Consider the following 21,041-nt stretch of genomic DNA (forward strand, 5'->3'; position numbering starts at 1 on the left):
CGCCTGTCCAACACTGGCCTTACTCTTGATATTGTATGACTTCCCCATGTCTGAGGCTTATTACAAGTTTGCCTCAGGCAGGTTTTTTATTGTCAGAATGTTACAAATAATGATTTTATACCCACATGAGGAAGGATAAATAAATAATTCTGTATCTTAACCCTTAAACTTAAAGTCCACTATAGACTCATGTTCTACATGCTTCTTTCTGTAGCTCTGTTCTAACTGGCAGCTACTGTATTTTGTAAATTGTATACCTCTATATCCTTACTTTACTGCTTCTCTTATAGTCATAGTTTCTCACACAAAAAACGTTTACTGTATTATGGTTCTTATTTAACTTACTACTGAACTGTCAGTATACTGATACCCTATCAAGACTGTCTTTCTTAGGTTTCACTATCTTAACTTCTACTTTTTTCTCTAACATTTTCCTACCTTGTCTTCTTGCCACAAACTTAACCTAACCTTGGATCTATCTGATGTCCATCTGATGTCCATAGTTTTCTAAATACTATTCCTTATAGGTACTTCTACACTACCTCTATCCACCACAGCAAGTCCTTGTGCTTGTTGCTCTGCAATACTTTGTGATTTAGACTGGTGCTTGACCCCACTGGTGGGGTTCCTGGCTGTGTTCCTTTGAGGAACTCCAGCCTTTCTGGGGGGCCTTTAAATGGATAGTGATGGTGGTGGTTGCTGCCCTGAACCTCCCGTTGCCTCTTAACAGCACTCAGGTTTCTGGAGAGAGATTTATCAGCTGCCAGTGTCCTGTAGCATGGCTGCTGCTCTGCCTTGGGACATCCTTCCTGAACTTGCCAGCACACTTACCTGTTAGTGAACTTGCCAGAATGCTGGGCCTGTCTGCTACACTGCTAGCCATTCTCCTCCAGCCATCCCCCACACCTCTGTAACTGTGCTATTGCAGCCTCTCATGCCATTCTGCTCTCCCAACATTGCCCTTCCTTCCTTCCTTCCTTCCTTCCTTCCTTCCTTCCTTCCTTCCTTCCTTCCTTCCTTCCTTCCTTCCTTCCTTCCTTCCTTCCTTCCTTCCTTCCTTCCTTCCACAGAGCTCTCCACCTGAGAACTGGAACTGCATACAATTAGGGCAGGTCATTCATGCCCAATATGAAAGGTAGGAGTAATCCTAGGGGAAGCTGTGCAATATGGGGTAGAGCAGGAGGGTCAGCCATTCCTTGTGCTACCTTGTCAAGAAGTAATGAGGATTTCTACTGAAATATATCAAAATATTCACCTGGGACTTTTCAGAATATTCCTGCCTCATTTGGACGCTGCCATCAATAAATGTATTCCTCACACGTCACAGTGCCAAAAAGCTCACCTTCATGAGGCAGGAGAAAAACTCAATATGCTTTCCCCAATGTGCCACAGTTCACTGTTTGGCAAATGCTAACCAAGAATAAGACAACTGCAGGACAAATGAACTTGTCAAGAATGTCATCCAGATCCATAACCAACGGTGATGGGGTGCAGAAGGGCTGAACAGATGGTGTGAATGCATGCAGAAACAAAGCAGTTAGTAAGGGTCATGTGAACCATGCAGGAGTGTTTAATTTATGAAGACTTTTATAATGAAAATATAAAAAATGCAAACAAGTGAAATTTTGAGAAGCCCCATCAGACTGTAAAGCCATAAGCTGTAGCTTGTTTGACTTATACCTAAATCCTGTTTTGTCTCTATGTGCACCTACAGCAAAGGATTGTTACCTTATCGTGGTGCTGGAGTTTGAGCACCTCAATGATGCCATGAGCTAAAGGGCCACCCAAGACGGGAAGGTCATGACAGAGAGGTCAGACTAACTGCAATCCCTGGGGAAGGTAATGGCAACCCACCCCAGTATTCTTGCCGTGAAAACTAAATGGATCAGTACAACCAGAGATATGTCGGTATACCATCGGAAGATGAGACCCCCAGGTCGGAAGATGGTCAAAATGCTACTGGGGAGGAACAGAGGATGAGTTCAACTAGCCCCAGACATGATGACGCAGCTAGCTCAAAGCCGAAAGGATGGCTAGCGGCCAACGGTGCTGGTGGTGAACGGTGAATCCGATGTTCTAAGGATCAACACACCATTGGAACCTGGAATGTAAGATCTATGAGCCAGGGCAAATTGGATGTGGTTATTGGTGAGATGTCAAGATTAAACATAGACATTTTAGGCATCAGTGAACTGAAATGGACTGGAATGGGCCACTTCACATCAGATGACCACCAGATCTACTACTGTGGACAAGAGGACCACAGAAGAAATGGAGTAGCCTTCATAATTAATAGTAAAGTGGCTAAAGCAGTGCTTGGATACAATCCAAAAAATGATAGAATGATCTCAATTTGAATTCAGGGCACAATTTAGGATCAGATTAAAGAGATTAGGGAAGACGCACAGATCAGCTAGATATGAGCTTACTGATATTCCTAAGGAATATGCAGTGGAGGTGAAGAATAGATTTAAGGGACTGGATTTAGTAGATAGGGTCCCAGAAGAACTATGGACAGCCGTTCGCAACATTGTTCAGGAGGCAGCAACAAAATACATCCCAAAAGAGAAAACCAAGAAGGCAAAATGGCTGTCTGCTGAGACACTAGAAGTAGCCCAAGAAAGAAGGAAAGCAAAAGGCAACAGTGATAGGGGGAGATATGCCCAATTAAATGCAAAATTCCAGAGGTTAGCCAGAAGAGATAAGGAATTATTTTTAAACAAGCAATGCGTGGAAGTAGAAGAAGACAATAGAATAGGAAGGACAAGAGACCTCTTCCAGAAAATTAGAAACATCGGAGGTAAATTCCAGGCAAAAATGGGTATGATAAAAAAAAAAGATGGCAAGGATCTAACAGAAGAAAAAGAGATCAAGAAAAGGTGGCAAGAATATACGGAAGACCTGTATAGGAAGGATAATAATATCGGGGATAGCTTTGATGGTGTGGTCAGTGAGTTAGAGCCAGACATTCTAAAGATTGAGGTTGAATGGGTCTTAAGAAGCATTGCTAATAACAAGGCAGCAGGAGACAATGGCATCCCAGCTGAACTGTTCAAAATCTTGCAAGATGATGCTGTCAAGGTGATGCATGCCATATGCCAGCAAATTTGGAAAACACAAGAATGGACATCAGACTGGAAAAAATCAACTTATATCCCCATACCAAAAAAGGGAAACACTAAAGAATGTTCAAACTATCGAACAGTGGCACTCATTTCACATGCCAGTAAGGTAATGCTCAAGATCCTGCAAGGTAGACTTCAGTAATTCATGGAGCGAGAATTGCCAGATGTACAAGCTGGGTTTAGAAAAGGCAGAGGAACTCGGGACCAAATTGCCAATATCCGCTGGATAATGGAAAAAGCCAGGGAGTTTCAGAAAAACATCTGTTTCTGTTTTATTGACTATTCTAAAGCCTTTGACTGTGTGGACCATAACAAATTGTGGCAAGTTCTTAGTGGTATGGGGATACCAAGTCATCTTGTGCGCCTCCTGAGGAATCTGTATAATGACGAAGTAGCAATGGTAAGAACAGGCCACAGAACAATGGACTGGTTTAAGATTGGGAAAGGAGTACGGCAGGGTTGTATGCTCTCACCTTACCTATTCAACTTGTATGCAGAACACATCATGCGACGTGCTGGGCTTGAGGAATCCAAGGCTGGAGTTAGAATCGCTGGAAGAAACATTAACAATCTCAGATATGCAGATGATACCACTTTGATGGCTGAAAGCGAAGAAGAACTGAGGAGCCTTATGATGAAGGTGAAAGAAGACAGTGCAAAAGCTGGCTTGCAGCTAAACCTCAAAAGAACCAAGATTATGGCAACCAGCTTGATTGATAACTGGCAAATAGAGGGAGAAAACGTAGAGGCAGTGAAAGACTTTGTAGTTCTAGGTGCGAAGATTACTGCAGATGCTGACTGCAGTCAGGAAATCAGAAGACGTTTAATCCTTGGGAGAAGAGCAATGACAAATCTCAATAAAAGAGTTAAGAGCAGAGACATCACGCTGACAACAAAGGTCCGCATAGTTAAAGCAATGGTGTTCCCCGTAGTAACATATGGCTGCGAGAGCTGGACCATAAGGAAGGGTGAGAGAAGGAAGATCGATGCTTTTGAACTGTGGTGTTGGAGGAAAATTCTGAGAGTGCCTTGGACTGCAAGAAGATCAAACCAGTCCATCCTCCAGGAAATAAAGCCAGACTGCTCACTTGAGGGAATGATATTAAAGGCAAAACTGAAATACTTTGGCCACATAACGCGAAGACAGGACCCCCTGGAGAAGATGCTGATGCTAGGGAGAGTGGAAGGCAAGAGGAAGAGGGGCCGACCAAGGGCCAGACGGATGGATGATATTCTAGAGGTGACGGACTCGTCCCTGGGGGAGCTGGGATTGTTGACGACTGATAGGAAGCTCTGGCGTGGGCTGGTCCATGAAGTCATGAAGCGTCAGAAGCGACTGAACGAATAAACAAGAACAAAAGCACCTACCCCTTTGATTTCAGATCTAAAGCACTGCACAAGCCTATCCATACTTACCTATCATTGTTTAAGCAGGATCTTAGGCAGTTGTCCAATTACAGTTCTGTGAAACTTGAGAAGTTGCACTGAATTATGGCAGATTTAAACTACATGGACATTATACACTACAGTACCACATTCAGTCTCCATGTTTGAGGAAATTTTTTTGATAGTTTTAGATGAATATCCCTACATGATGAATATCATGCATAGTGTCTTTATAGCATTCTGAATATTAACACTGTAACACACAAGCATACACACAATGTGCATACAGTTTTAAGAACTGAATTCAGTTAGGTATAATCCATATGTTCTATTTTCATATCTTGAAGGAAATTCTAATGAGTAATCATCAGTAAGTAATTGTATTTATTCTTCTTCCCTTTTTAAACATGTCTCTACACCAAAGACTAAGACCCAACAATAAAATAGCAGTCAGTATAGAATTTAACTTTGAGGAAACCATACAATGTTGTACATTCGGCTTACAGCTCACGTGTAGAACAGAAAGTCACAACTGCCCCATTATTGCTATTATTGCTGTTTTTCTAAAACTCCAGTTTGATCCCATGTCTGCATAAATCCCAAATGGTTGATGGTTTTGACATACATCCAAAACTGTTGCTACATTACATTTGTTTAGTAGCCTACAACTAGGATGGGCAACCCACAGGTTACATAAATCCCTAATATTCCAGCAGTAGTTCCCAGGGACTCCAGAGTAGGCAGAGCTAAAAAGTTTGGATTCTTTTGTGCTTTTAGGAGATGGTTGAAGGTTTTACAAGACAAAATCAGTCTCACTGCACATATTCCTCACTGCCATGTGGATCTTAAGGGGCAAAATAGGAGCCTTAATGCTCGTTAAGATCTGGGCATCAAGTTCACACCTGAACATGTCAGGCCCCAACTCCCACAAAATAAAAAGAATAGTGTGTGGGTATGAAAATTTCAGTCCCAGCCACTCTGGTGATGATGCATCACACACCGGTTTCATCCATTGGCCAGGGACAATGTTATGAAAAATCCCACCAGGCTGAAAAAGATAATTTACCTCCAGCCTATGTAAATGGCCTACTAGAATTGTGCTTCTGGTGGAAATAGCTGGGAGTAGTTTCTTGATACCCTGAAACTGTCTATCTTGCACAACAGGTCTTTGGTTTTGAGCCAACAGTGGCTTTAGAGTTGACACTTACTGTTTGAATGGCATTGTGTTTTAATATTAATATTTCCCTCTTTCCTAAAGATGCAACTAAAAGAACTCAAGACTTTTCACGATCTAACAATAATTTTGGTTTGCTTCTGCTTACATTTCCCTCTGTTGAAAATGTGCAACTCCAAACTCTGACATTTGCAGCCAGCCAGGCTCATCTCAAACAGTCAATCTACATCCACAAGTGTATTGGCCCCTCCCTCAGCTAGAGACAGAAGGGATTTGTTTCTTAAAGAACAAAGCATAATAGAACTGGGGATAAGCCCAAGGAGAGCAGTTAGACAAGTTAGGGGTTCACCAGCCTCTGATTAAAGTGGAATATCTCCACACAGTGGCCAAAATTGTTGCGGTTGGGAGTCCCTGTAAATTCTCCCTCATCTCTTTGCTTCCTCCTTCTTAATTAAGTATCTTGAGAGTTACCTACGAGAATTAAATGTTTTTTTTTTCTTCTTTGAAAAAAAATGGTAACAATTTCATTTCCATCCAACGGAATTTGAATGGATGGGGAAAAAAGACCTGCAGAAGAAATTTCTGAAACATCACTAAAACTGTCTGTGGGTCAACTAAATTTTGCAGTCATGATGGGTACCATGCAGAGAGTATTACTCTGTTCCTTCTCCTTTTATTATTTGCTAACCCCGTTCTCAATCTTTGAGCCTAAATAAGTGGTATCATTCCCATGTTGTTGCCTGAAACCTTTCAGCTGCAGCTGTTTCCTTTTCAGCCCTTTAAGGAAAGTACAGCAATGGTTGCCTAATCCCAAATACTCAGTCTCACAAGCCCGGGCTTAAAGGTAACTGATTTATTAAAGGAATAGTATGCAAATACAGAGAAAGCTGAGAATGAGCAAAAGCGCGCCAAATACAAACTTAATAGCCTTGCCTCCACCCCAGTCCCGCCCCGAGCGCTCGTTAGCAACCACCCCCTCCCAGGTGCTAGCAACCATTACATCTGCCTGGGAAAGCAACCTTGAACAGAGTTGCAAACCCAAACATACATTCCAAAGGAGCAAAATAAGGAGTACAGCAATAATGGAAAATACCAGCAAACGGTCAAGCATGTAAGACACGGAAGAACGGTTTGACATGTGAAACGTTACGATGTTAACAACACATTGAAACGGTGAACATGACATATCGCCCCCCTAAAAATTTGCTAAGGAGCCGGCTTGTCTGGATAAGCAGAGTGAAAACGATCAACCAGGTTGGGCGAGCAAACATCGTGAGCAGAAACCCACTCAGGATGAGGGAAATGTTTCCAACGGATGAGATACTGCAAAGTGGAACGCTGGCGGCGTGAGTCAAGGATTTCCCTGACTTCAAAGTGTTGTTGGTTATCGATCATAATCGGAGGTGGTGGGGCCGGTTGGGGATGCCAGCGGTCCGACGCCAGGTACGGTTTGAGTAGGCTGCAATGAAAAACAGGATGCAAACGTTTAAGATTGTGGGGCAGATCAAGTTTGAAAGTTACAGGGTTAATTTGTGCAATAATAGGAAAAGGACCAACAAATTTAGGACCAAGTTTTTTCGAGGGTTGTGATGATTTGATGAATTTCGTGGAGAGGTAGACTTTATCCCCCACAGTAAACGTAGGTTGGGGGGAACGTTTAGCATCTGCATGTTTTTTGTAGGTGGTTTGGGCATGAGAAAGGGCTCGTTGAATGTTGTGCCATGAGTCTTGTAGGGTTTCAGCCCAGTCAGTGAGAGAGGCTGGCAGTGATTGTGGGTGCGGGAGTTCGGGTATTGGAACGAACTCCCGGCCAAAGACAGTTTTAAAAGGAACTTGTCCAGTGCTTTGATGTACAGCGTTGTTGTAGGCAACTTCAGCAAAAGGAAGCAGGTCCACCCAATTGTCTTGTTGATAATTGACGAATGCCTGTAAATATTGTTCCAGTGTTGAATTAACAGCTTCAGTAGATCCATCCGTCTCTGGATGCCACGCAGTGGAGAGGGCTTGTTTGGTGCCAAGCAGTTTTAAAAATGCCCGCCAAAACTGTGACGTAAATTGTGAGCCCCTGTCGCTCACCAAACGGGCGGGGATCCTGTGGAGCCAGTACACGTGTACAAGGAAGAGGCGTGCCAGCTGTTGTGCGGTGGGGATGGAAGCGCATGGGATAAAATGTGCTTGTTTGGAGAAAAAGTCCTTTACTACCCAAATGACTGTTTTTCGTTGACTGGGTGGGAGGTCGACAATAAAATCCATGGATATGTCCTGCCATGGGTATGCAGGGGTTGCCACAGGTTGCAGAAAGCCTTGAGGCTTGCCAGGTTTGCGCTTGGTTGTTGCGCACACAGAGCAAGCGGCCACATAAGTTTTAAGGTCCCTTAGAAGAGTTGGCCACCAGAATTGATGTCTGATGAGGTGAAGGGTTTTAAGTGCCCAAAATGTCCAGCCAACTTATCGTCATGGCAGCGCTGGAGGATCATCTTCGTAAAGCCTCAGGGACATACAGACGATCGTTTCGCCAGGCAAAGTCCTCAGTAAAAGTTACAGTGTTTAAATTCGCTTGTAACCAAGTGTCAGATTTCAGGTGGAAAAGCAACTGTTGTTTCAAGTCTGATGGAATTGGCAGACGCGCCGGACGGGAGGGAGGTGGAGCGGTCTGGCGTTGAGCCTGTTGTGCTCGCGTCTGACTGCGTGTCACAGCTGCCAAACTCAATTGCTCTTCAGTCCATACAGTACCCTGTACCATTGGCCCAGGGCCAGCATCTTGGGGTCTGCGTGATAAGGCATCTGCTAAAACGTTTTTCCTGCCTGGTATAAATTTGAGTGTGAAATCAAAGCGAGTGAAAAATTCGGCCCATCAAAGTTGTTTGGGGCTGAGTTTTCGACTGGTGCTTAATGCCTCTAAGTTCTTATGATCAGTCCACACCTCGAAAGGGTGGGAAGCCCCTTCCAGTAAGTGACGCCATGTTTCCAAGGCTGTTTTGACAGCAAACGCCTCTTTTTCCCAAACATGCCACCTTCTCTCTGTTTCTGTGAACTTGCGAGAGAGGTAAGCACAGGGTTTTAGAGTGCCAGATTGGTCTGCTTGCAGCAGAATTGCTCCAATGGAGAAGTCGGAGGCATCCACCTGCACTACAAAAGGCTTAGTTGGGTTAGGATGCTGCAAAATAGGTTCAGTGGTGAAAATCTGTTTGAGCGCATCGAACACTTGTTGGCAGGCTGGGGTCCATTTAAGGAGCACGCCTGGGTTCTTGGAGCGTCGCGTATCTCCTTGAGCTTTAGTTTTTAGTAGTTCAGTAAGGGGAAGGGCGGTTTCAGCGAAATTTTGGGCAAATGCCCTGTAAACATTGGCGAATCCAAGGAAACTTTGTAATTGCCGCCTGGTACGGGGAGGTTCCCATGCCACAATGGCTTCAACCTTGGCAGGGTCCATCTCAATGCCCTCTGCTGAAATTCTATACCCTAAGTAATCAATCTGTGATTGATGGAAGGCACACTTGGACAGTTTCGCATACAACTCTGCTTTCCTCAGGTTAGCAAGCACTTGACGCACCAAGTGAATATGTTCTGTCATGGTTTCAGTATAAATTAACACATCATCCAAATACACTAAAACCCCTTTGAATAGGTGGTCATGCAAGACCTCATTGATAAGTTGCATAAAAACCCCAGGTGCCCCAGACAGACCAAAAGGCAACACTTTGTATTGGAACGCCCCAAGACGACAGTTGAACGTGGTTTTCCACTCATCCCCCTCCCTTATGCGAATGCGAAAGTAAGCTTCCCTTAAATCTAACTTCGAGAAGATTTTGCCCTTGGCCAGATGTGATAACATATCTTTGATGAGGGGCAAAGGATATTTATTTAATATTGATACTGCATTGGGCCCGCGGAAATCGGTACATAGCCTCAAAGACCCATCCTTTTTTGGTCTAAAGAGGACAGGTGCCCCCACCGGGGAATTTGCCGGCTCAATGAAACCCCTAGCTAGATTTTTATCAATGAATTCCCTCAGTGTGGCCAGCTCTTTAGGAGACATGGGATAGATTTTTGGGTGAGGTAATTTCACATTGGGCAGAAATTCAATGGCACAGTCTGTCTTTCGGTGTGGTGGTAAGCGATCTGCTTCCTGCTCTCCAAACACATCTGCCAGATCTTGGTATTGCTTAGGCAGTCCTTCTAGGGGTTGAAGTGTCTGTACAGTAGTGGTAGCCACCCGTCCACCCTCAATGTCCTCCAACAAGTCCTTTTCTGGTGCTTTATAAAACCCATCAGCAAATGTTACAGTTCTATGCAACCAGTTGATAAAAGGATTTTGTTGTACGAACCAAGGCATTCCCAATATAACCAAAGGACCCCCCACTGGAGCTATGACAAAAGGCAATTTCTCCCAATGGGTACCCATTTGCAAAGCTACAAGTCCTGTAGAGTGGGTAACCGCTTTCCCCCCAGCCATAGTTCCATCCAATTGCGTGAAGATCATTGGTCGTTGCAAAGGAAACGTGGGCAGTTCTAGGGCGGCTACAACATCGGGGTGCATTAGTGAACGCAAACAGCCCGAATCTAGCATAGCCCAGACTTTGACAGTTTTGGTTCTAGATCCCAATTTCACTTTGACAGTCAGTGTAGGAAAATTCCCACTCACCGAATCGTGGTCGCACCCGGTTTCTTCCACGTGCCCAATGGCGCCCTTCAGAGCAGGTGGTAGCCTTTTCCTGCCGGCTGGTTGAAATGCAATTCCTCCTCCTCTTCTCCAAATAGGAGTTCTGCAGGGTTGACTTCTGCGCAGGCAGCTCTCATCTTACGTGGTAATGCTGGCGATTTTCCCGGCGCTTTCGCTGGCCGCTCCTCCGGTCTGCGTCTCGGGCACGAAGTGGCACGATGCCCTTCTTTCCCGCATCTTAGGCACTGACCTTTCGCAAATCGTCGTTCCCTCTCCTCTTCCCAACTTTTCGCTTTCGGGCGGTTTGACAATCCAGGGGCACGAGCCCCTCTACTAACTCTGGTTTGCCTCAGTTCTTTGCTATGGGCGAACGTTTGTAGAGCGTTTTCCGCGCTGCCCGCCAACTGAATCCACCCATACAATGTTTTGGGGTCGTCCTGACACAAAGCCCACCGGAGGACCTCTATCTCCAGTCCCTGTTTAAACATTTCCACTAAAGTCGACTGGGACCAATCCTCCACCTTTCCCGCCAGGGCTTTAAATTCCAAAGCGTAGTCTGCGACGGAGAGGGTTCCTTGATAAAGTTTTTTCAAGGCGTTTTTCGCTCTCTCTTGAGCCAAGGGGTCTTCGAAGTGCTGCTTTAGTGCCCACAGAAACTCATCAAAGTCCTCTAACTCCGTGGCTTCTGCTTGGCATAACTGCACATATCAATCCGCTGCCCTCCCCTTCAACTTGTTGGCAATAAAATTAATTTTGCCCTGCTCTGAACGAAAGCATCGCCCCCAATCATCCATGTAATGTCTAGCATTGGTAATGAAGAAAGAGAGCGTGGTAGGGTCGCCATCAAACTTTACCCCAAATGGTGGAAAGGTTCTCATCGGCTCCGCTGGCTGCGATGGCTCCGCAAACATCAACGCGCGTCGAGCCCCCAGTGGTGGCCGCTCCCTCGTTGCTCTCGACTCCCTTCCCCTCGATTGTCGGGACGCCCGAGTCCTACTTCTTCCCCTGAGTGACGGGGACCTCTCTCTCGGGTAAGCCAGCTGGGAGGGGTCTTCTTCCCAATCTTCCTGTAGGGACCCCGACCCTCTGGGAGTATCCTTCAGGAGGGTCACTATCATGTCCATTTTGTCCTCTATTGCCTTCATGCGGGCAGAGGTGACGGGCTCTTCTAGGGGTCCAGTGGTCACCACCACCCTCGGTGATAAGGGGATTTCATGTTCCCAGGATGGCTGTGGTGATTCCCTCCCCATTCTTGCTTCCACCTCGGGTTGAAGTTCACCCCTTGTGGCACCCTGCACCACCAACAATAGTTCATCCAATTGGGCATCCTGCTTCTCTCGACGTGCTGCCCTTTGGGCTCGCAAGGTCGGAGCTACCAGGGTCTTTGTCGAGTCCGGCTCCTCTTCGCTCCCCTCACTCTCGCGTAGTTGAGGTTCTGTCATCGCTAGCGCTCCCCGTTACCCAAACTTTGGATGGGGCTAGCGGAAGATGTTTTAAATGATTCTCAGCTTTATGTAATGGTTGCCTAATCCCAAATACTCAGTCTCACAAGCCAGGGCTTAAAGATAACTGATTTATTAAAGGAATAGTATGCAAATACAGAGAAAGCTGAGAATGAGCAAAAGCGCGCCAAATACAAACTTAATAGCCTTGCCTCCACCCCAGTCCCGCCCCGAGCGCTCGTTAGCAACCACCCCCTCCCAGGTGCTAGCAACCGTTACATCTGCCTGGGAAAGCAACCTTGAACAGAGTTGCAAACCCAAACATACATCCCAAAGGAGCAAAATAAGGAGTACAGCAATAATGGAAAATACCAGCAAACGGTCAAGCATGTAAGACACGGAAGAACGGTTTGACATGTGAAACGTTACGATGTTAACAACACATTGAAACGGTGAACATGACAGAAAGCAAATAAGGAGATTAGAGCCGGGAGCCCTGGCCACCAGTTTATCAGTTTATGATTGTCTCCAAACTGGAGATCTCAATGTCAACACAATGGGCTTGAAGGAATCTCTCTTGAGGACTTTTTCAGGATAAAGTTGGCTGAGACACTCTGTTTGAAGGGCATGTTTTCTACAATACATGCGATACTTGTGAAAATATTGCCATTAATATTTATACCTGCCTACCTGCTACGGTACAACTTCTTTGCCAAAAGTAAAGCTAGCAACAACACAACCTTCATCACTAGTAATCTTATTTGATCACATCCTCCTGCCTGTATTATGCAGCAGATAACTAGAATTGGAGTATTTTGGCACCAAGATGCTGCCCTAATCTATCATTATGATAAGTGTCTACTCTTGCAGGAATTTCCCCTTCCCCCATCTCTTGGATGTCTGAAATTATCTTCCCCCCTGCACAAGCAGTTCAGCCCAATCTATTCGTATATATTATTGTCACACATGAGTGAGTACATGGCTGAAATGGAAAGAGCTGCAGCTAAAAGGTTTCAGAGAACAAAATGTGAATGATACCAATTATTTCAGCTGGAAAACTGACACCCAGAAAGGTTTAGTAAATGATAAGAGAGAAGGGAGATAGTGGAACTCCTTTCCTTGGCCATTCTATTCTCACTAATCAGAAACCCCCAATGGTTTCATCACTGAGTTACAGTTAACAATCTAGGCTGTCTGTCATAAGACATGATGGGAGTAGCTTCAAACAGCAAAGTTACATCTGGGAGTGAACAGTGAATTACAGCCACTCCTTTCATATCAGTTCCCATCAGCACCAACACAATGTGCTTTATTATTTATTTTTATTTATTACTCATATTTAGCCACCACCCATCTCCCCCAGAAGAGGGACTCTGGGCAGTTTACAATAAAATTCCCCATAAAACATAAACATTAAAATCACATAAAACAATTATAATAAAACCCAATAAATAAATAAAATCCAAGAGAAATGTAAAATCCAGGCTGGTGGGAGGGACTCTAGGGTGCGAGCCATCCCCAAGAATGGTTATTCCCTTTTCCCCCCCAGGCAAGACGGCAAAACCAGGTCTTCAGGGCCTTCCAGAAGGTCAGGAGTGAGGGGCCCTGCCTCACCTCTGGGGGCAAGATATTCCAGAGGGTGGGGGCCACTACAGAGAAGGCCCGCTTCCTGGACCCCGCCAGATGAAATTCTCTTATGGACGGGGTCCGTAACATGCCCTCTCTGGATGATCGGGTGGGGCGGGCCGATGTAATGGGGATGAGACGGTCCCTCAGGTAACCTGGCCCCATGCCATGTAGGGCTTTAAAGGTAATAACCAACACCTTGAATTGGACCTGGAAGCAAACTGGCACCCAGTGCAGCTCGTGCAGCAACAGTGTTATATATGCCCACCTAGGTGCACCAAAAATAGCCCGCGCGGCTACATTTTGGACCAGCTGAAGCTTCCAGATACTCTTCAGGGGTAGCCCCATGTAGAGCGCATTGCAGGGCTATATGGGAGATAACCAGGGCGTGAGTGACTGTTTGGAGGGCTTCACGATCCAGGAACGGGCGTTAACTGGCACACAACCCGAAGTTGCACAAAGGCCCTCCTGGCCATGACTGCCACCTGCTCTTCGAGCAGGAGTCGTGAGTCCAGGAGAACCCCCAGATCATGCATTGAGTCTGTCTGGGGCAGTGCCACCCCATCCAGAACTAAAGGTGACAGTTTCCCGGAAGATGAAGCCCCATCAACCCACAGCCACTCCATCTTACCAGGGTTCAGTTGAAGCCTGTTGTTCCCCATCCAGACCCCCACAGCCCCCAGGCACCAAGAAAGGGCAGTCACTGCATCACTTACCTCACCCGGGATAGAGATGTATAATGTATAATTGGGTATCATCAGCATGGTGACGGATGATCTCACCCAGTGGTTTCATGTAGATGTTAAACAAGAGAGGAGAGAGAACCGAACCCTGTGGCACCCCACAATGGAGGGGTCGAGGGCTGGATCTCTCCTCTCCTGTCACCACCGACTGGGACCGGCCCTGGAGGAAGAAGGTGAACCAGCACAGAACTATGCCGCCCACCCCCAACTCCCTGAGCCGTCCCAAAAGGATACCATGGTCGATGGTATCGAAAGCCGCTGAGAGGTCAAGGAGAGCGAGGATGGATGCACTGCCTCCATCCCGCTCCCGCCAGAGATCATCCATAAGTGCGACCAATGCAGTTTCTGTCCCATATCCTGGCCTGAAACCTGACTGAAAGGGGTCCAGGTAATCCGTTTCCTCCAGGACCCTCTGGAGTTGTAATGCCACCACCTTCTCAACCACCTTCCCTAAAAAGGGGAGGTGGGAGACTGGATGAAAATTGTCCAGCACAGTTGGGTCCAGAGATGGCTTCTTGAGGAGGGGGCACACCAGTGCCTCCTTAAAGGCGACCAGGAACACCCCCTCCTTCAAGGATGTATTTACCATCGCTTGGACCCAACCACACGTCACCTCCCGAGCTGCCTTCACCAGCCAGGAGGGGCATGGATCTAAATAACAGGTGATGGCATTCACAATCCAGAGGATCCTGTCCACTTCCTCGGGTCCAACCAGATCAAACTGCTCCCAGATAACAAGGCTAAAACGTTCCCTCGGTATCTCCACAGACTCTGCTTCACGCATGGAGTCCAACTTAGACCGGATCTGAGTGATTTTATCCTGCAGATGCTCAGAAAACTCTTCCTCATGGCCCTGTAGGTGAGTCACTGGGCCCACCTTCCCCAAAAGGGTACGTGTGATCTTAAACAGGACCGTTGGATGGCAATCTGCGGATGCAATAAGAGTGGAGAAATACTGCCGTTTCGCCACTCTTACCGCCACAAGGTAGGCCTTAATAGCGGCCCTAGCTTGTGTTTGGTCGGATTCAGTCTTTGTCTTCCTCCAGCGGCGCTCTAGGCATCTCTTAAGCCTCTTCAAAACTCTCAGCTCCTCCGTGAACCACGGGGAGTGTCAGGTTGGATGAGGCAAGAGAGGCCGCACAGGCGTGATCCTGTCCAAGGCCCCGGCCACTTCCCTGTTCCAGGCAGCAGCCAGGGCCTCTGCTGGACCATGCAGCAGATCCCTGGGCACCTCCCCCAGCTCCCTCTGAAACCTCACTGGGTCCACCAGTCGCCAGGGGTGGGCCAATCGAATGGGTCCTGCCTCCCTGCGGAGGGGAGTGGCATAAGAGAATCTCAGGGCCACCAGGGTGTGATCTGACCATGACAATGGGGATAGATGCAGCTCTCCCCTCAGATCACGTTGCCACTGTTCCAACAAGAAGACCAAGTCCGGAGTGAGACCACTGTCTCGAGTCAGGTCCCGAATGATCTGGGACAGGCCCATGGCTGCCATGGTAGCCATGAACTCCCGAGCTGCCTCTGAGGCACGCCCCAGGGCAGATTGAAGTCCCCCAAAACCATAAGTGTGGGGAGCTCCACCACCAAACTCGAGACGGCCTCCAGCAGCTCAGGCAGGGAGGTTGCTACGCAGCAGGGGAGCTGGTACGGTAGCAGTACTCCCAGCTGTTCTCAGGAACCCAACTTGAAGAACAGGGTCTCACACCCGGCAACTTGTGGGGCAGGGCCCCTGAAGGCCACAAGAGAGTCTCGGATGACAACAGCCACCCCTCCTCCCCTACCCTGGTATCTCAGCTGGTGCCACACCCAAAACCCAGCTGGGCACATTTCCGAGAGGGCTACGTCCCCTTCTGGGCCCAGCCAGGTCTCGGTGATACACGCCAGGTCTGCCCCCTCCTCTGTGATCAAATTGCATATGAGGGGGCCTTTGTTTTATGTTCACAGGCTCAGCTGAAAGGCATCCTGTGAGTACTGGCCAGCATGGTATACTGGTTAAGGTTCTGGACTGGGGTCAAGGAGTCCACATTTATTCACACTCAGCCCTGGAATTTCACAGGGGTAAATTTGGGCCAGTTGCTAATGCTAGAACGCCAGCAATTTACAGCAGCACCCTCCATCTTTTGGCATTATAACCTCTCCAGTGAAAGATTATGTTGGTGAGGTCTGGATGGTGCTATAAATCATTAACCTGATTCCTCTCCAACTTACCTCACCAGGGGATCATCTCAGGCCCCTGACAGATAAAAGCATGGTATAAACCTAGTGCATAATATGTAAATTGTTAAGACAGGGATGTTTCAGCATTCTGTGCACGAGGTTTGCTTATATTAAGATTTAAGAATATAAATTCAAGGACTTGACTTATGCTCTAGATTTAACTGGGAAGAAACTAGGAACAACCAACCCTGCACTAAAGAGTATTTGTTAATGGGCTTTAAATAAATTCTAATAGGAGGCAGGGGATAATTAAATACTCAGTGGAGTTACTCCTTTAACAGGAAACGGGCATGTTGTTATTACAGTAGGTTACTGATCATATAGTAATCTTTGCCCATAATAAGCATTAGTAAATGCCAAGAATGAGCATCTGGCTTTTCACCTATTCTTGCAGAGCTAAGGAAATGCTTTGCATAAATGTTTTAGAGAGGGCAGCTGTGTACTGAGTGTGCGTGATAAGAAACAAAAGTGAAGATTTCAAGTGGAATGTAAGCTAAGAAGGAGGGTCTAAGAATAAAGTGCACTGTACAGCACGAACCAAAATGGGACTGCAGAGTCTGCTGGACTTTGCAGGTTATGTTGTTTTCCAAAATGTGACTGATTCCTCAACAGCAAGAAGGTTCCAAAAACATAGTAAATGTGGGCCTGCTGAGACACAGTATGATAATCACATCCCTGGAAATGATCCTAGCAGGTGGCAAATTCTGATTCTAGAAAAGTTCTAATTCTATAGGAAAAAGGACAGAGAAGATTCTACCTGCAGCTCACAAGGGGCAGCTTGTGGGCCAGCTCAGCTACTCTGTAGCACCTCACAGTTGTTTTGGGCTGGTAGCCAAAGGCATCATAATTGGAACATGAAAAATGAACCAATACCTGCATGAGCAGGGCCTGCATGAGGTGGTTTGGCTTCACACAGATGAGACACTTTGCCCTATGAAGGCAAAACCATTTTTCTTAGCAAGGCAAAAGGGTGATACAGTTTCTCTCAACTAAAGAAAGTCTTACATGACAGTCTCAGGAGCTGGAAGATGAGAGAGTTTGTAGAAGCTTCTGAGCATCTGCAAGCCACGTTGCAATGATTGCCTATCACATGTGTAGAAGCCTTTTCCAGCTATGGAAACTGCCAGAGAAAAGCTTAGAGAAACAATGAGGCTGTTCTGTTTTCAGAAGTGGGAGTGGGAGAAAAGGGCTATGAGATTTCACAAAGCAACTTTGAAGGGTGTTTTGCATGAATCTGGAGTGCTGATGTAAATAATGTTCAGAGAAATTTGATGCAAAACACCCCTTTAAAGCTTTGCACAGCCCTAGTAAGGAAACAGAATTATTTAGGTTTATAAGAAACTTGTTGTCTACCATCTGTTTCACACATGCACTTGACTATATTTTATATGCTTATCAATAAAAGCTACATAAAGGGGGAATACAACAACAACCAGACCTCTAAGCATCTCTTTCCTATGGACAATACAGACAAATAACAAATAATGCTATCATGCACTACCTTTCCAGTCCACTCCTAAGCCCTTTCACTGTAATATAAGCTTTCCTAATCAAATTACTGATGCCCATCCATTTGTTTGATTCAGACCTGTGAAACCTGCATATCTGTAAAAAACAGAAACAAAAACAAGGGAGAATTCTGTTATCAAAGCTTGGTGATGACCCAACTCCCTTTGACATATGGTTTGCTTGCAAAAGATCATTCCACTACACTGCACAGCTTGCATTTCCAAAGTACACAATAACTGGAATAGTATCCCCTTATACTTTGCTACAACAGAAATCAACAAACTTTTCAGGTGGTGAGAACCATCCCACAATTTCACATCGTGTTATGGTCACTGAGATATTTGAGCTGTCAGCCAATGAAGCAGGCTGCCAAATGGCAAGGTGAGTTCTCCTTTGCTAGGGGTCTTCAAACCAAGGCTGGATGTTCATCTGTCCAGTGCCAGATGACCAGTGCCCAGTACTTCTGTCTTAGCAACACCATGGTTTCCTTGATGACTTCAGTCATTTGCCATCAGTGTGGCTGTTAATCCTGGCTGGTAGGGGAACAAATACAAAATGGCTAATTTGCAAAATGTTATAGTAAGTGAAGCATGATGTATCATCATCTACAGATCCTTCAACAAACTGCAACACCCAAAATCTTACATGTCTGAACTGTGTGGTTTTACTAACTGATGAGGAAACCCCCATTAGCACCTAAAGACCAACTGTAGAAACAGTCCCATTTTTAAGGTGTTACTGGTTCATTCCTCATGTTTTATCTGTATTTTAATCTAGATCAGGGTTTTTCAACCAGGGTTCTGTGGAGAGGTTATTAGGGATTCCCTGGGAGATCATGATTTATTTTAAAAATTATTTCAAATTCGGGCAACTTCACATTAAAGAGGTAAGTTCCATTCTTTATTTTTAATTTAAGAACATGGTTAAGGCATATGTACAGGCCTACGCATGAAACAAGTATAATAATTTTGTAACTTCTGGCCTATATTTGAGCCTGAATGTGCAGGGGTTCCCTGAGGCCTGAAAAATATTTCAAGGGTTCCTCCAGGGTCAAAAGGTTGAGAAAGGCTGATCTAGATATTTGTAAAACCCCATATGGATAATTCACTTTTGTCTAAGCTACTGGGTAACCGTTTTGTTAAATCTCATTTAATTTACACAGGGCCAAAATGAACGTGTTTTAATAATAATTTTTAAAAGAAAATCTTCAGAGACATTGTTGCATAAATTGTTAGCTCTCAAGGGTAGCCATGGGTAAAATGCCCTTTCTTATTAAATGTCACAAGATTGAATGTCATAGTGTAATTGGGATGAAAGGATAATTGAACTCAGCTCAACATGTCTTTTCCTGCCACCTCATTATTAATCTGCAGGAGTTTTGAAATATGTTAGAGAAAGGCCCAATTCTCACAGAACTGGTTGGCAGCTTCCAGGAAGAAAAAAATTACAGCATTTCATTTTGGAGTACTGACATAAAGAATTTGCAGAGAAATTTGATTTGCAAGTGAAACATTTAACTGGAGGAGGGCATGCAAGAGAATTAGGCACTTATTTGTGAAGCATATAATTTTTGTGAAACAAAATGCTCCTATGATTCTTCTGTAGCATCATAGCATCAAGCTAAATAAGCCTGAAAAAGAGTCTCAGTACAAAGCTGATTTTTAAAGTTTCTCCTGAGTCTTTGTATATGAAAACATGAGAGTGAAGTGTGTATATAGGCAAGGGGAATATCCCACCTTGAACTGTTTGGAACTAAATGACATAATATATTACTCAAAACCTGCTTACAATTAAATATATCCATTTATCTTTCTCTCAGAATTCATGTTGCCAAACAACACCAATGAGGCTGAGTACTCTCCACGGGAAATTTATTAATTAGGATTTGAGCATAATTCATACCATCTCTTTTGAAATCTGAGTGGAGAAAAATGGAGCTTGATCACATTTTTGCCTGAGCAAAGTCTTTCTTTTAGTGCCACTGATCAATTCATTCCACACAGGCCTTCATTTTCATTACTTAATGCAAGTTAACCTGTTGGCTCACTTTCAAAAGATAATTTTGAATATTAATGGAACGTATCATCTATATGGAAGGCCCTGAAGACGTGGTTTTGTCAGTGGGCCTGGGGACCCCAGGTCGCTTCGGGGCCAATCAAGTGGCAGATATGAATGTGTTTGCTGCTGCCGTGGGGTGTGTATTGTGTTTTTATGGTTTTTGATTCTGTAAGCCGCCCAGAGTCACCATGTGTGAGTTGGGCGGCCTTATAGATTTGTTAAATAAATAAACCAATAAATAAATAAATGTTCTTACAGGTGTTAAGGCACGGTATTACGCAGGCCAAAATTAAGCAGCATTGTTGCCTCTACTGTGTCATTTGTAACCAAATTATTCTTGCGGTGTTTCCTCCCACCAGGTTTGGAATGGCCAAAGAGATGAGAGCAACCATTTCTTTTTTAACAATGTCCTCTGGAGCCATTTTTATTTAGCCTATCTCTGAATTTCACAGGAAAGACATGGTCCTGCAAATATGGAGAGTCGTGTACATTTTACCAGTTAGGGAGGGCTAATTCCTTCAAAATATAAGAAATTGTGTTTCAAAACACTAGTCCTGGTTACTTATATAAAAGTTTTAGAACAGGTTTCAAGCTTAGGATGGATGGATTGCTCTCTCTCACATTACTGTTCTATTATCTCTAATTTCATTTCATTTTCATATTAATCTGAATTTAACAAAAAAAAAATCAAAATACATATTAATTAGTTGTAGTCTCCCCTAAGGAGAAACAGTTGTACTTTCCTCCTCAGAGGCCAAAATAACATGACCAGCATGTTTGAGAACTACAGTTGGTGTCTCAGGTAGCAAAATGTCTTGGGTTGCAACTGGTACCATGATTATTAAAATGGCACAAAACTGAAGTACAAAATTCGTATCACGTAGTAAGTCTTGGATACAGTAACTATATGTCAGTGTAGACCAAGACAGAGTTTTCCTAGGATGCCCTCACATAAGAAATTAGCTGGAGGAGATTCAAGTTCAGATCAATATTATGTTTCAGAATAAAAATATTTTGCTCTGTCTATTGACGTTACAGACACAGTGAACGGCAGGATTATTTGCTAGGACCTTCTGGCTCTAAAGGCAATTGTGACAAGTT

The 21,041-nt window shown here is 45.0% G+C and overlaps 2 protein-coding genes across 7 annotated transcripts in view; one reads left to right on the forward strand and one right to left on the reverse strand.

The window, feature by feature from the left end:
- STK39 (serine/threonine kinase 39) overlaps positions 1–21,041 on the forward strand; it is a 381,542-nt gene that overhangs the window by 321,069 nt on the left and 39,432 nt on the right. The window lies entirely within an intron of this gene.
- Positions 1–21,041, reverse strand: part of B3GALT1 (beta-1,3-galactosyltransferase 1) — a 267,054-nt gene that overhangs the window by 151,414 nt on the left and 94,599 nt on the right. The window contains exon 5 of one of the 6 annotated variants that reach the window (XR_010068923.1): positions 7,064–7,144. The exons of the other annotated variants lie outside the window; for them this stretch is intronic. The gene's annotated coding sequence lies outside the window, so the exon portion shown is untranslated. Of the gene's footprint in view, positions 1–7,063; positions 7,145–21,041 lie in introns of those variants that run through there. 6 annotated transcript variants of the gene reach the window in all.

This window comes from Candoia aspera, chromosome 1 (assembly GCF_035149785.1).
Source record: "Candoia aspera isolate rCanAsp1 chromosome 1, rCanAsp1.hap2, whole genome shotgun sequence".
NCBI lineage: Eukaryota > Metazoa > Chordata > Lepidosauria > Squamata > Boidae > Candoia > Candoia aspera.